The sequence below is a fragment of the Vicugna pacos genome, chromosome 10, assembly GCF_048564905.1.
Source record: "Vicugna pacos chromosome 10, VicPac4, whole genome shotgun sequence".
In the NCBI taxonomy this organism is placed as follows: Eukaryota; Metazoa; Chordata; class Mammalia; order Artiodactyla; family Camelidae; genus Vicugna; species Vicugna pacos.
In genome coordinates, this window is record NC_132996.1 from 74531116 (window position 1) to 74537984 (window position 6869).

Consider the following 6869-nt stretch of genomic DNA (forward strand, 5'->3'; position numbering starts at 1 on the left):
CCTCGCCCAGGTAAACAGTGGACACTCACTTTGGGCTGGCCGGCAGCTGATGACAGGCAGAGATGGGCGTGTCTTCCCAGTGGGACGGGGTGGCCTGAGGATCCCCAAGTCCCGGCCTTCAGGCATCCTCTTGATATGCCCTTGCCCTGGGACCTTCCCCGGGTGCACTTCCGTGCCACCGGACCCCTGAGTTCCTGGTGGCCAGAGAGGCTACTGCAGGGGCTGGCCTCACCCTGGCCGGGGTAGGGCTCGGGGGCGGCACCCTTAGTGACAGGGCGCCTCCCCGCAGCGCAGCCCCCAGTCCAGCACTGCCTGGGACCCTGGCTGGGCTTCAAGCCTCTGGCCCCAGGTGGGCAGTGGGCAGCCCCAGGGCAGCTTGAGTCACACGTGTGCCCGGGGCCTTGAGAGGCAGGGCTGGCTGCAGCCGCCGAGCTGGGGAGATGCCAAATGGACCAGCCCAAAAACTGTTCCAGTGGTCTTGGCCCCAGTGGGCTCCAGCTGGCAAAGCCTCAGAGTGCATTGGACACAGGGCTGCAGACTCCAGGTCTGTGAGCCTCGGACCCTGTCAGGGTGTGGGGCACTGGGGCTGGAACTTCCTCCTGGGGGTCCACGCCCCCATCACGGCTGGGGGCCCCACTGCCCCAGGACTCGCAGTAGAGTCGTCAGGGGCTGCTGGGCTGGGCCCCGCCGTGCGGGGGAGGGGGCTGGGCTCACAGGGGCGCCCTGGGGCTGATCTGAGCATTTGCTCTGGCTCTCCTGGGGCCTGTCCCGAGTTCCTTCTGGTCACCTGGTTTTCAGCCCCAGTGCCGTCCACTCCTCATGCCTCAAACCGACCCTGGTACCTGGGAGAAAGAGCACCTGGCACACAGCAGGAGTGTAGGGGACAGGGGATGAGGAGTGAGTGAATGAGGGCCGGAGTGAATGGGGGAGTGAATGGGTGGGGGAGTGAATGGGTGGGGGGTGAATGAGCAGGGGAGAGAATGAGGGTGACTTCGCTGCAGGGCAGGGCCTGGGCTCGGGGGTAGGCAGCCCTCCCCTCCGCAGGCTGGCTCTCCACGTCCTCCCCCTCCCAGCACAGCTGCTGGGCCCTAGAGCTGGACAGCAAGGCCCCTGGTGCTGAGTAGGGCGGGGCCCCGGGGCAGGCTGAGGGGACAGGTCTGGCTCCAAAGGCCATGTGGCCTTAGTGCTTGTGAGAGCGGGCATCGGGAATCAGTGCCAGGGGGAGGCTCGAGGGTCTGCCGCTCAGGCCGGGACCCAGGCGAAGGAGAGCCTGAGTGACGTGGGCCAGCCCTCCTCACACCCCCAGGAAGGCAGGGAGGCGGCAGGTTAACCAGTGTCTGCTCCCGGCACGGGGCCTAGACCTGAGCCCGCCCCACGCCTCCTGACCCACCTGCGCCAGCAGCCTGGCCTTGAGGGGGGCACACCCTGCCCTGGGGGTACCGTCTCTTGTCAGGGGAAGCCCCGTTAGAGGGACCATGGGGAGGGTGTCTGGAGTCGGGGCGGGTGTGGGGCCAGTGACCCAGCCTCGAACGTCGGCTTGTTACTCCCTGGGACCTCCCCGAGCCTAGAGGGGGCTGTGGAGGTGTCGGGGGCTAGAGGGGGTCCCTTACAGCAGCCTGCAGTGACTCTCCCCTCCCGCTCTCAGGGGCCTTCGTGTTGAGTGGGGGGCAGCCCATGGGAAAGGCAAGGCTGCCTCCGCCAGTTTCCTCATCTGAGAAGTGGGTCCATGAAAACTCTGCAGAAGAAGGGTACGGGGCCGGGGCTTAGGAAGGTGCTCTGCACAGGGAGCCAGAACCACAAACGGGGACATGCGGGCCCAGGGTGGCGGCCCCAGAAGCCTTTGCTCCCCTGGGGTCCCCAGGGGCCACACGGCCTGCGCATGGGCTGCAGCCAGCCCCTTGCCCACACCTGATAAACCAGTGGGTTTACCAGAGTTGGAGAGGTGGGGCTCGTTTGGACAGAGGGTCGGGCCCAGCTTTGGCGGGAGCTGCGCGGCGTGGCCGTGGCGGCTGGACACCAGCGGAGGCCGTGGGGACGGGACGCAGGCCTTGGCCTCTCGTGCTTTCCCAGCTATCGCCCGGCCGCTGACTCACCCAGCAGCTCTGATCTGGGACAGGAAGTGGGCATCAGATAGCCCCTGTTTGTCGTCAACATTGAGGACCAAACGCCCTTCAACCCAGGATCCAGCCGTGAGCAGGGAGGGCCCCGCAGGCGGGACTGTGAGTCCAGAAATTTCCTCGTGGGGTGGGGGAGTGCCCTGGTCCCCGGGGCAGCATGCTCCTCACAGCTCTCTCCCCAGGTGTGTGACGTGACAGAGAAGCAGCCCCAGGTCCCTTAGGACCCTGAGCCACCAGGAACATGGCTGCCTGACCCCCAAACCTGATCCTGACCCTGGCCTGGCCCGGCCTCCAGCTGTCACTGGCCACGGTGACCAAGGCAGGGGACACTAGCTTCAGCACTGCCCGCCCAGAGCTGGGACTCCTCCCTGACACCTGCCACTTCCATTCCAGCTTCTAGGCACGGCCGAGGTCCGGGCAGGCGACCCCCAGGGCTACAGGGTCACTCTGCTGTGGCTGAGGGAGCTGGGCAGCCGAGCTGGCAGGCTGCAGGGCGGGTGCTCTATCCTGGGTCAGCGGGCAGCTTCATGGCCCTTCCCATGCCAGACAGCGTGGGGACGGCCTTCTCCCCTCCAGGGCCAGAACGTGAGCACAGGGAGGTCCGGACAGCTGCCCAGACGGTCCTGCTGGAGTGGCCGGGTGGCTGGGACCCAGGCCTCCCTCCCGCAGAGGCTGGTGCCCTCGAGGGGCTGCAGCGGGGAGAGACTTGAATTCCACCCTCCCACCTGGGGCACATCTCCAACCCAGAGGTCAACACCCACACCACAAACACCAGGGCCCTCCAACCGGCTCCCCCTGGGGAAACACTGGGCCTGCACCAGCCATGCATCTCAGAGCAGACAATCAGTGGTGACCCCTGTTTCCGCCTGCATGGTGGGGTGGACAGCCGTCTCCAGGCCCCTCCAGCCTCGTCTCAGTCACCCTGAGTATAGGGCCAGCAGCTCCGACACAGGAGTGGCAGCCCGGTGGGCGCTCTGGTGGGCCGGGCACACTGTTTGGAGCCTTTGCTATTTAATCTGGTCCTTGGAAAACCAAAAACCCATGAGTGGTAGGAACTGTGGTTACACCCATTTTCGGATGACACAGGTGGGAGGCACATGACCGCAGAGGGGCCAGCTGGAATTTGAACCTGGGGCCAGGGGCTCCAGACGCTGGGAGAAGGTGACACCCAGGCCCCGGCTCCCATCAGCTGTGTGGCCCTGGGCCAGCACACCTCCCTCTCTGTGCCTTGGGCTCCTCATCTGGAAAATGGTGATCAGAGGACAGGACGCTCAGAGGATGGTTGCCCCAGGGACCAAGCGTGTTGATGCATCAGGGAAGCACCCTCTGAGCTTCGTCTGGCCCCCAGGAAGGGCCCCCACCGCCCTTGCAGCACCCAGCCATGTGAGACTTGGGTGAGTTGAGAGGCCTCATGTAGCCCCGGCCTTCTCACCCTGCAGCAGGTGACGCCGCCGAGCTGCGTCATTCCTTTGACTTTTCGCACATCTTGACGTATCTGGAAGTGCAGTGTGCCCCGGGCCTGTCTGCTCCATGACACAGGTAAATGAGCAGCACCCTTCTCTTCCAGTGGCACCTGGACCCGTGGCACAGTCTCTGACTGATGGGGGATTAGCATCCATGAGCGGCAGTCACGCCGGACGCAGGGGACACTGTGAGGGTCTGGGGTGCGGCCCCGCCGGCCACCCACCAGCAAGCAGTGCTGTGATGGCTGACATCACCGACGCAGAAACCAGCAGCCTGGGACGGGTTGCATGACACAGAGAACGACTTCAGGGCAAAGACAAGGCGAAGCCCTCTGGCCCGTGAAGAGGAAGCGGGGCCACCTTGGCAGGGAGGCGCTGGGAACCTCCAGCAGCAGGACTTATCGCTGCTGTTGACAGAAAGGGCAGGGTGACCACGGGTTTTCTCCAAGCCGGGAACTTCCTTGATAAGGAGGGTGGTGCCCTAACCCCTCCTGCTTTGCTGGGGGCCAGGGGGAGAGGGCCGCGGGAGATGCCCCAGGGTGGGGTCAGCCTCCCGGGCCGAGGCGGCCCAGACCCCCCCGGGGCGGAGGACAGAGGGGTGGGGATGCTCTCTGAGCTGAGAGAATGGGAGTGGAGAGTAAATTTGGTTTTCTGGTGGGGCTGCCCTGATTTGTAGCCTTCCTGCGTGTGTTTATCTGAATCACCGGGCAGACAGAATTCCTCCTGAGACCTGGCCTGGCCGCTGAAGCCAGGCCCCCAAGACACACCGATTTGGCTGAGGGGCCAGCTTCCCGCGGCCCATATCCACAGTGAGGCCCCCGGTTCCCGCCAGCCAAGCCCCTCTCTGCCCAGGCCTGGGGTCCTCGTCTCCCTGGGCCCAGCTCAGCTCCTGGGAGCCCCTGCCAGCCTCCTCCCTCCTCCTGTGCCAGAAATGCAAAGGCCGCTCAGCCCCCTCCCCCACCCGACGGTCCCACGCCCACCTCCCTGGCCCCAGATGCCTTCAGGAAACCCAAGGGAGGCCACAGCACGCCGCCCCTCGCCCACCCCCACCACATGCCCACTAATCTGCCAGTAATTTTGGCGCTGGGAGTGTTCACAGACTCCAGGCAGATCTGCTGACCCAGATCCCCCCCAGGGTGGGCCAGTTTCCTTGGTCCTCCTCACCCTGACCCCAATAGCCCTGAGGGACTCTGTTGGCGCTGTTCCCCAGAGACAAGCATGTCTGTGTCCCTCATGGCTCCCAGCAGCCTGGGTGCCCCGGGGTCAGGGAGCAGCTGATGCTACTCAGGAATCCCCCCTCCTCTGCCCGAAGGCCACTGCGCCAAGCACCGCCATCCATGGGACAGGGAGCTGCCAGGCCACTTGCCTACATTAGGAGGAAGAAAAGTCACCCATCGCTGTCCTGTCAGCCTCTAGGGAGAGGGCAGCACAGGGCCCGAGTGCACCGCCATCCAGACGTCTCTCACCGACGCTCCCCAGGGCACCAGAGCCAGGGCACAGGCCAGTCCCCTGACCCCAGGACCAGAGCATCCTCACTGGGGGCTGGGGTGGGGGAGGGGGCGCCTGTCTAAAACCATCAGCACATTTTAAAGGGGTTTTTCACAGTGTAAAATCATTCTCATAACTTCTGGGTGTGTCCCCAAAAGAACTGACAGCAGGTTTTCAAAGAGATATTTGCACACCTGTGTCCATAGTGGTTACTGACATAGCCAAGCAGGCAACCCAGTGTCCATCGACGGATGAGTGGACACGCGACATGTGGGCCATCCACACAGTGGAGCATTATTCAGCCATAAAAGGGGGAAGTCCTGACACAGCTGCAATGTGGATGGACCCTGGGGACGTGCTGCTCAGTGAAATAAGCCAGACACAGAAGGACAGACGCTGTCTGATTCCCCTCACACGTGGTGCCTGGAGGAGTCAGACTCAGAGACACAAAGCAGGTGGTGGGGCCGGGGGCCGGGGGAGGGGGGGACAGAGTGTCAGCTTGGGAAATTTCCGGAGACGGATGGTGGTGATGACTGCACGACAGCGTGAGTGTGCTCAAGGCCCCCGAACTGTCCACTTAGACATGATTAAGATGATGCGTCTTGTTTAACAGGAGAGATAAACAGTTGCCCCTTACCTTGAGAAAATACCCCTAAAGAGTTTGGTGTCTGTCTTTGCAGATCTTAGAGGCAGGCATTTCAGATCACACTTTCCATTGGTGGCAGCACCTCAGGCACCCTCCCCATCCTGTGACCTGGCCCCTTCTCACTCCAAAGGACCTCTTCCCATCCCTTTTTTCCTGGTTTGTATAAAATCCAGATAGATTGGCCGCATCTCCAGGGACAGTCAATGAGACAATGGCTGTGAGGGAAGGCCGGCCTCCTTGAAATGCTGGTTGATCTGAGCCTTCCCAGGGCTGGTGGGGTCCCAGCACTAAGAGCACACATGCCTGGCATGTGCCTGGCATGTGCCTGGCACCCACTTTGGGGGCTGGAAACCCAGAGGTGCTGGGGAACCACCTTGGAGTTCCCACTTGGCCCATGAGAAACGGGACAGTGAGCGTCTACTCACTCCTGCCTGGAAGAGATGGGGACTGAGGTGCCCTGGGCACACCTGCTGTGAATCAGAGCCTGGACCCCACGCCCACCTCCCCCACCCCAGCCCCTGGGAACAGAGGCGGGACCCAGACCCCAACACGCTCGACCCAGAGCGGGGCAGAGACAGTGCCCCAGAGGGACCAGGGACACAGCAGCCGGGAGCCGAGGCCACCACGCAGGAATCTGGCGAGAAATGCTCACCAGGCATCACACTGGTGTCAGACACAAGCCCAGATCTGCCCAAGGAGATCCCTGCAGCAACTGCCTGGTGTGGGGGCAGGGCCGTGGGGACAGGGCCGTGGGAGCAGGGCCGTGGGTCGCTATTCCTTCTGAAAACAAGTGCACAAACGGTAGAACTGAAACGTCACAGCTGAAACAGAAACCTAGCTGCAGTAACTAGCCACTCAGTCATACACACCCAAGGGAATGCGGATGGAAAACGTTGCCTGCCTGTCAGTAAACAAAGGATGTTGCAGCCATGGAGCCACGGCGGCCGCCTCCCGCGGGGCTCCCTGAGGGTCTCAGGGTGGGAAGCCCAGGACACTGGCCCTAGGAGCTCAGGTGCACATCACAGGGAGGGTTCCAAGGAGCCCAGACGCCGGGCTCTCCCCAGACACAGAAAAGCGCTACATTCCTTACCTTGGACGTCGGCGTTCTTTAATTAGCAGTACTTTTTGACGTTCTGACTGCCTGGTCTTTGTTGC